Source organism: Panthera uncia, chromosome D1 (assembly GCF_023721935.1).
Source record: "Panthera uncia isolate 11264 chromosome D1, Puncia_PCG_1.0, whole genome shotgun sequence".
Lineage (NCBI taxonomy): Eukaryota > Metazoa > Chordata > Mammalia > Carnivora > Felidae > Panthera > Panthera uncia.
The window spans coordinates 27,829,895-27,838,774 of NC_064808.1; the positions used below are offsets into that span (position 1 = coordinate 27,829,895).

Consider the following 8,880-nt stretch of genomic DNA (forward strand, 5'->3'; position numbering starts at 1 on the left):
AAATACCTTTAAAATATATATATATATATATATTTTAAAGGTATTTTCATAGAATGACATCTTAGGTTTATGCATTAATGATTTCCATTTCTAACATTACTAATTTATCTTTTTCTGAATTTAATCTTTCTTCCTGCTTCTCTTACCTATATGTTTATTTTTTCACTATAGTACTTTTTAAAGCAATAATTAAAATACAGTTCTAGTAATCTATTGTAGTAATTTCCAAATAAGCCATGTCCAGCAGAATTTCTTCTGTTGATGGAAATGTTCTATGCCTACAGTGTCCAGTACAATAACCATTAAATACATATGGCTGTTGGGCACTTACAGTGTGGTTGACATGACTGAGGAACTGAAGTTTTAATTTTATTATTTAAATGTAAACACTGCATTTGGCTAGTTGCTACTATATTGGACAGCATAGCTATAGATCAAGATTCGACAAATGTTTCTGTAAAAGACCAAATGGTAAATATTTTAGGCTTTGCACACCATATGGTCCCTGTTGCAACTTAACTCTGCTGTTGTAGTTAGTAGGAAAGCAGCCACAGAGAACATGTAAACATATAAGCATTCTGTATTACAGTAAAACCTTAATTGCTAAAGTGGTGCTGGCAGGATTTGGCTTGTTGGCCCAAGTTTGACAACTTCTACTCTAGATCAAAGATGTACTTAGTAGTATATATATATATTTTTTCTCCTGCTCTGTATTGTCTGGGTCCTTTCCATTATTTTTTCCTCGTGTGTGTGTGTGTGTGTTGGAGAGGACAGAGGAGTCTCTTTTCCTGTACTATTTTGAAAGAGATTATCACCCACACTGGGTTATTACTCTGTATTTCTTCAACTTTTGTTCCAACTTTTCAAGTTTTTCTGTATGTTGCAGGGTGGGGGCGGGGGAGATGGTGGTGGATAGGCATTCTATTAAATTTCTTTAAACTATACTCTTTGTTCTTTTAATTCTATTCTTTCATACGCTTCTTGTTTTGTAGGTACAATATCCAGTTTTTCTGAAGATGTTAATTAGAATTCTTTTTCTTTCTTTTTCCCTCGAATTACCTGTTATCTCTAGAGTTGTTTGTTCTTTTTTTCATCATGGGACTTTTTCATTCTTGTGGTTTCCTTAAATGTTGGTGATCCTTGGATGTCCATCATGTTAATATATGACCAGTTGAATAATATAGATTATTGGAATAAGTTTTTTTCTTGATTCCATAGCAAATCTTTACCCTAAATGGAAAGAATATTTATGGGGAGTTTTTTGGTAGGTAGGTAGGATTTACTTATTAGTGTGCTTTGCTCAGAATAAATAAGCAGACAGGCCAGGCGCTTCTCTAATAACCAGATAAGGAGGATTCTTCCCTAGGTTTCCAGGCACCATATCAGGAAGTTTTTACCTTTTTTAAGTATGCTAATCTCCATAACTGTTGATTCAGCCCACAACCCCTTTGGAATCACAAGAAAAAAAGTCCTATCTTTCCTGAAACATTCTTTGTGTGTGCTTGGCCAGGGGTCAGCGTACTTTTTATGTTTTGTAGGCCTTACCACCTCTTTCAGAACTACTCCACTCTGTCATTTCCACCCTAACCTACCTATCACTATGATTTCATACATTATATCTTATAGAAATTCTTCAAAATCTCTAGTATGTTGATGCTTTTCACCCCCTTTTACTGGCCTGAGGGTCAGCCTATTATTCTATTCAGGCCTTCAACGGATTGGTTGAGGCATACTCATGTGAGCGATGGCAATCTGCTTTACTCAGTCTGATAATCTAAATGTTAATCTATTCCAGAAGCACCCTCACAGGAACACCCAGAATATTGTTTGACTAGATATTTTGGTACCCCATAGTCCAGTCAAGTTGACACACAAAATTAGTCATCATAGTCCTGTAACTACTAAGTGGTAGAACTAGGATTCACAACAGAGCTGTCTGATGACAAAAATCCATGCTCTTATTTAGTAGTTGCACTTGTATCCAAACTCAGTGTCCTCCATAAAGGTAGCTCTTTATTTAGCCAATTTATGAATATTAGCACTAGAAATGAGGCATATTTCCCTTGCTAAAATGGGTTATATATCCATAGTGACTAGGATGGTGAGAAAATGTGATATGAAACAACTGAGACAGTAAGTGCAATATATTTAACACAGAGATGAATAATTTTGAGTTTCCTAAGGCCTGTGTTAATCTGGTGAGAGGGAAATAAGACCCTTTGTTTCTCCAGAGCATAGAAATTTTAATTTCAACTCAGATTAAAGAACTTTTTTATCAGGATTGTCCAGCACTGAAACAAGATCTTTAATAATTTAATAAAAGGTTTGCTTTTAAAAATCTTTAGAATCTGATTGAATTTGGCTTCCCAGTGATGGCCCACCCTAAGCCCTGGAACATGTGAACGTTCTTAGATGTCACTTCCCTAATTATGTTTTCACATGGCACAGTTGACCTAAAGATGGGGAAACTGACCATGTTGAGCCTGATCTAATCATGAGACTTTCAGGGGAAAAAAAGAATATTCTCCACCTGGTAACAGAAGAGGAAGTTGTAACATGCTGGGTCTGAAGATGAAGACAGCATGGGAAAAGGAATATAGGAAACCTTAAGGAGATGAGAGATGCCCTCAGCTGGTAACAAGCAAAAAGAGGGAACCTTAGACTATATCTCAGTTGCAAGAAACAGGGTTCTGCCAGCAACCTAGAAGTGGTTGGTGGTGGATTGCTCCTCAGTGACTCCAGAGAAGAGCTCAGTCTGAAATCCTGATATTTGGCCTTGTGATACCCTGAGCAAAGAACCCAATCAAGACTGTCTATATCGGTAATCTGCAGAACTGTAGGGTAATGGATGTTGATTAAAATTTTAAAAAATCTTTAGAATTTTAATGTCATGTCTTACTTTTTATATTTTTCATTCTCCAAATGGAAAGTTAAAAACAAAGGTAAAGGCCATTTTGTATTGTAGGCATCCCTTGGTTTATTTCACTTTATTGTGCTTCACAGATAGTGCATTTGTTACAAATTGGAGACTTGTGGCAACCCTGCAATGAGAAAGTCTACTGGCACCATTTTTCCAACAGCATTTGCTCATTTTGTGCCTCTGTTTCACATTTTGGTAGTTCTCACAATATTTCAGCCTTTTTCATTATTATTTGTTATGGTGATCTGTGATCAGTGACCTTTGATGGTACTATTATAATTGTTTGGGACATCACACATTGTGCCCATATAAGACAGTGAATTTAACCAATTAATCTTACATGTGTTCTGCCTAGTCCCAGCCATTTTCCATCTCTCAATCTCCTTGGGCCACCCTATTCTCTGAGACATAATATGAAATGAGGCCAGTTAATAGCCCTACAGTGGCCTCTAAGTACTCAGGTGAAAGGGAAATCCCACATCTCTCACTTATTTTTTTTAAAGATTTTATTTTACTTTTGAGAGAGAGAGAGAGAGAGAGAGAGAGAGAGAGATGACCCTACATCTCTTACTTTAAATCAAAAGCCAGATATGGCTTAGAGAGGAAGGCATGTTGAAAGCCAAGATATGCTGAAAGCCTAATCCGGGTCAAGGCTCCAACTCTCTTCAATTCTGTGAAGGCTGAGAGAGATGAGGAACCTTCAGAAGAAGCTTGAAGCTAGCAGAGGTTGGTTTGTGAGGTTTGAAGAAAGAAGCTGTCTTTATAACATAGAAGTATGTAGTGAAGCAGCAAGAGCTCATGTAGAAGCTGCAACACTATTGAGAAGATCTAGCTAAGATCATTAACAAAGGTGGTCACACTAAACTAGATTTTCAATATAGACATAGACAAAATAGCCTTCTATTGAAAGAAGATGCCATCTGGGACTTTCATAGGTAGAGAGGAGAAGTCAGTGCTTGGCCTCAAAGCTTCTAAGGACAGGCTGATTCTCTTGTTAGGGGCTAATGCAACTGACGACTTGAAGTTGAAGCCAGTGCTTATTTATCATTCTGAAAATCTAGGGCCCTTAAGAATTATGCTAAATCTATTCAGTCTGTGCTCTGTAAAGGGAACACCAAACCCTGGGTGACAGCACATTTATTTACAACATAGTTTACTGAATATTTTAAGTTTAAGGTTTTCTCACAAAAAAAGATTCCTTCAAAGTGTTACTGCTCATTGACAATGTATCTGGTCACCCCAGAGCTCTGATGAAGACGTACAATGAGGTGAATGTTTTCATGCCTGCTAACACAGCATCCATTCTTCACCCCATGGATCAAGGAGTAATTTCAACTTTCAAGCCTTATTATTTAAGAAATATATTTCATAAGGCTGTAACTGCAATAGATAGTGATTCCTCTGATGGATCTGGGCAAAATAAACTGAAAGCCTTCTGGAAAGGATTTGCCATTCTAGATGACATTAACAACATTAATGATTCATGGGAAGAGGTCAAAATGTCAACGTTAAGAGTTTGGAAGAAGTTAATTCCAGCCTTCATGGTTGACTTTGAGGGTTTCAAACCTTCAGAAAGTGACTATGGATGTGGTAGAAATAGCAAGAAAACTAGAATTAGAAGTGGAGCCTGAAGATGCAACTGAATTGCTGCAATCTCCTGATAAAACTTGAATGGATGAGGAGTTGCTTCTCTGTCTCTCTCTCTGCCCCTCGCTCTCTCTCAAAAATAAATAAATATTGCTAAAAATCCTTTTTGTGATAAAATTCACTATTTTATTTTTTTCTAAGGGTACTATTCAGTGCCACTAAGTATATTTACAGTGTTGTATAAACATTGTCACTATTTTTGAAACTTTGTCATCATCTCAAACAGAAACTCTTTCCCCATTGAGCAATAACTTCCCATTCCTCCATCCTCTGGTAACTTTTATTCTACTTTCTGTCTCTATGAGTTTGCATATCTAGGTACCTTATATAAATGGAATCATATATTATTCTTTATTAGCATTTGCATAATGTTTTTCACTTAGCATAGTGTTTTTCAAAGTTCATTCATCTTGTATCATGCATCAGAACTTCATTTCTTTTTATGGTTGAATAGTATTTCATTGTATGTGTGTAGCACATTTTGTTCATGCATTTTTTTGATAGACACTTGGGTTGTTTCCTTTTGCCTATCATGAGTAATACTGAAAAGAACATTGGTGTATAAATATCTGCTAGAGTCCCTGCTATCAGTTTCTTCAGGTGTATCCCTAGGAGTGGAATTTGCTGGATCATATGGTAAGTCTCACTTTGTGAGGAACTGCCACAGTGTTTTCCAGAGTGGCTGACCATTTTGTGTTCAGTAACAGTACGTAGGGGTTCCAGTTTCTCCCTGTGCTTAGCAACTTGTGTTGGTTTTTGTTTTTTGGATAATAGCCATCCTAGTGAGTTTGCAGTGGTATCTGATTGTGGTTTTGATTTGCATTTTCCTAATGATTTGTGATGTTAGCATCTTATGTAATCTAGATAGCCTCAGAATTGTCCAAGTCATTTGGTACTGATTTCTTTTTTGCTTAACAGTTCCTTCTTCTCTCTTTCTCTCACATTTTACTATAATACACCTTTAATACTTTGGAAGTCTCCTCAGCCAAATATACAATTCATTCTTAAACATTCTGCTTTTCACTCAATAGAGCACATTTCAGCCAGATTTTCTGCTAATTTATAATGGGGATTGCCTTCCCACCAGTGTCGAATAACATATCCCTCATTTCCTTCTTGAGACTTTACCAGGAGTCCTTGTAATGTTCGTATTTCTTTAACATTCTGTTCTTGCCAGTATATGTATTCTCTAAGATGATAGTTTTCTCTGCCATTCTGTCTACTACCTTCTGAACCTTTACCAGAATCTCCTTAACATGTCTATTTCTATGGTAGTCTCATCAAGGCAATCTACCAATGCTCTCTTCAAACTTTTTTAATATTTACGTGTCTGTTAGAGCAACACTCCACTTCTAAATACTAAAATATGTATTAATTTCCTAGGATTTCCATAACAAATTAACACAAACTTGGAGGCTTATAACAACAGAAATTTACTTGGAAACCAGAAGGTCAAAATCAAGGTGTCAGCAGAGCCATGTTTGTCCCAAAGGCACTAGGGGAGAATCCGTCCTTGCTTCTTCTAGTTTATTATGGCTCCTGTTGCTCCTTGTCTTGTGGCAGCATAACTCCAATCTTTGCCTCCATTTTCACATTGTCTTTTCTCCATGTTTCTCTGTGTCCTTTTCTGTCTTGTATGAGAACATTCACATTGGAGTTAGGGCCTACCCTAATCTAGAATGACCTCATATTGATCCTTACCTTAGTTATATCCACAGAGACCCTACATCCCAGTAAGGTCACATTCTAAGATTATTGGTAGACATGAATTTAGGGCAGAGGGAGGAACACTATTCGACACACTGCAGTCTCATTTTAGGTAATTATATTATAAATGTGTTATATAATTATAATTTTAAAAACCAACATTTATGATATTATGAAATTATTTTTTAATGTACTAATACCATTAATGTTAATACTCATATTAGTGCTGAATAGGGAAATCATTCTTTTCAGACTTGACAATATATATTAGAAGTAAGGGTTTATTTCATGTATCTTTGCTTTTTAATGAGGATATTATGCACACGTGCATGCACACACATGAATAAAAAGCACTAAAATTCTGTTGACTTACAAAAGTTTATTACTCAGTATCTGTTCATACTAATGTAGTAACATCCTAAATCCCCTCTTTATTAGAATAGTGGAGGTCTCATTGATTGGAATGAGTGTGTGAGATTAAATGTCCTTGACATTTTTCACAGTTTCGAGATTGACTCCAAAATGTTTAGTGAATTCTTCAAATATTTAAATAAATCAGAGGAAAAATATTTCTATAAGTAGCAACTATAATTTTATGGAGTTTCCAATCAGGTTATATTGTTAAGATCTAGGACAGTGCCTATAAAAGGGTGAAAGAGTATAATTTAAGCAGACTGTTGCAGAAAAAACTCACTTTTAAGTGTCCTAACATAAAAGGGAAAAAGTTGGTAGGGTCATAAAGAGAGGAGTTTGAGAAAACAATAATTGAGATTGAAACAGAAATGTATTAGAAAAGAGAGAGAAGATGGACTGGTAGGAATAAGGAAATATCACAAAAAATGAATAAATTTTTTTTTTAATGTTTATATTTATTTTTGAGACATAGAACATGAGCGGTGGAGGGGCAGAGAGCGAGGGAGACACAGAATCCGAAGCAGGCTCCAGGCTCTGAGCTGTCAGACCAAAGCCCGACGTGGGGCTCAAACTCGTCAACTGCGAGATCATGACCTGAGCTGAAGTCGGACGCTTAACCGACTGAGTCACCCAGGTGCCCCCAAAATGAAATGTATGAAAGCAAAGGCGGGGCGCCTGGGTGGCTCAGTCGGTTGAGCGGCCGACTTCGGCTCAGGTCATGATCTCGCGGTCCGTGAGTTCGAGCCCCGCGTCAAGCAAAGGCAAGATATAGGATAAGAGAAAGACTGTAAGGAGGACAAAATATAAGAAATAATGCCATGAATAGCTTAATAGTAAAGTGTAGAAGATTAATAAAAATATATCAGTTTCTTTTGGTTTCATTAAAATAATAATTAGAGAGTCACTGTAGTCTTAGTATCATATACTTAAGGTTTTCATGTTATTTTGCCAGAAGAAAATAGTAGAAACCATTTTATATATTACTTGTTAAATTTTGAATACATGTTATTTATTAGTATTACATTGATATGTGATAGTGTGTATTACATAAATTATATAAAATTATATATATTCCAAGATGAATATTCATGTTATCTTCTTTCAATGGGAAAAATTTGTATTTCAGCGTAGACACTGAATTGTTGCATGTGAGCACATATGAAGCAAACTTTAACATCTCAAATAAAAATGGAGTCAAAACTTCATTTTGAAGTATGATTGACATACAGTTTCAGGTGTATATTATACCTATTTGATATTCTTATGTACTGTGAAATGATAAGTGTAGTTATTATCTGTCACCAAAGTTATTACGATATTATTGACCATACTGTATATTATATCCCCATGACTTATTTATTTTATAACTGAAAGTTCATTTTATAATGGGAAAATCCCCCTTTTTTTTTTTTCCAGTCATAAGAACTGACATGGAACTATTTTAGTTGGCTGTTAGGCAGATTTGGCATCCAAGATAGTATCAAACATAGTATGTTTTTCATTTGTCACTAAATTTTTAACTGGTCACAGAGTTTTTCTGCAATTATCACATGCATTGCTTGTATTCAGTAAATATTTGAATAATCAGTTTTAACATATCCACATTATACACTACTTTTCTGCTGCCTTTTCATTGGTAAAATTAACCTCAGATATTCATGCTGGCATGCAGAAATGAATCTTATATCCTGTTACTTGCCAATTCTTTAGAATTTGATATATTAGAATTGTATATCAACTGTTGTCAACCCTTTTAATTCCTTGACCACTGTTCTCTCTGGTTTAATATATCATGTCATCCACTTTCTTCTGCTTAACTTTTCTAGTGGATAAAGGACTTTAATATTCTGGGTCTTTTTAAATCATTTTATGCAAAGTATATCATATATTTGAATTCAGAATCCCATTGAACCACTAAGAGGAATATGTACCTTAAAAACGAGAGACATTTAGTCATATACTAATTTTACATAACGTGGCTGGGGGAATCCTTTACCTAATATAATTTTTATTTCCTGCTTTAGGAATTCTGAAATCGTGGATCACCCATATATACTTTGAGAACATACTTGAAGTGTTTTTTTTTTTTTTTTTTTTTTTCTGGAAGCCTTACACCTGCCCTAAAAATTGAATGTATTGTAGAACAGACCTATGGTAAGTGGTTCTTTTTTTCCCTTTTTCTTCTGTCCGGT

The 8,880-nt window shown here is 35.5% G+C and overlaps 1 protein-coding gene across 4 annotated transcripts in view; it reads left to right on the forward strand.

Moving 5' to 3' along the window:
* The window catches only part of IMMP1L (inner mitochondrial membrane peptidase subunit 1), an 82,025-nt gene that overhangs the window by 11,002 nt on the left and 62,143 nt on the right, over positions 1-8,880 (forward strand). For 2 of the 4 annotated variants that reach the window (XM_049648826.1, XM_049648832.1), the window contains exon 2: positions 8,713-8,842. The exons of the other annotated variants lie outside the window; for them this stretch is intronic. The gene's annotated coding sequence lies outside the window, so the exon portion shown is untranslated. The remainder of the gene's footprint in view (positions 1-8,712; positions 8,843-8,880) is intronic. 4 annotated transcript variants of the gene reach the window in all.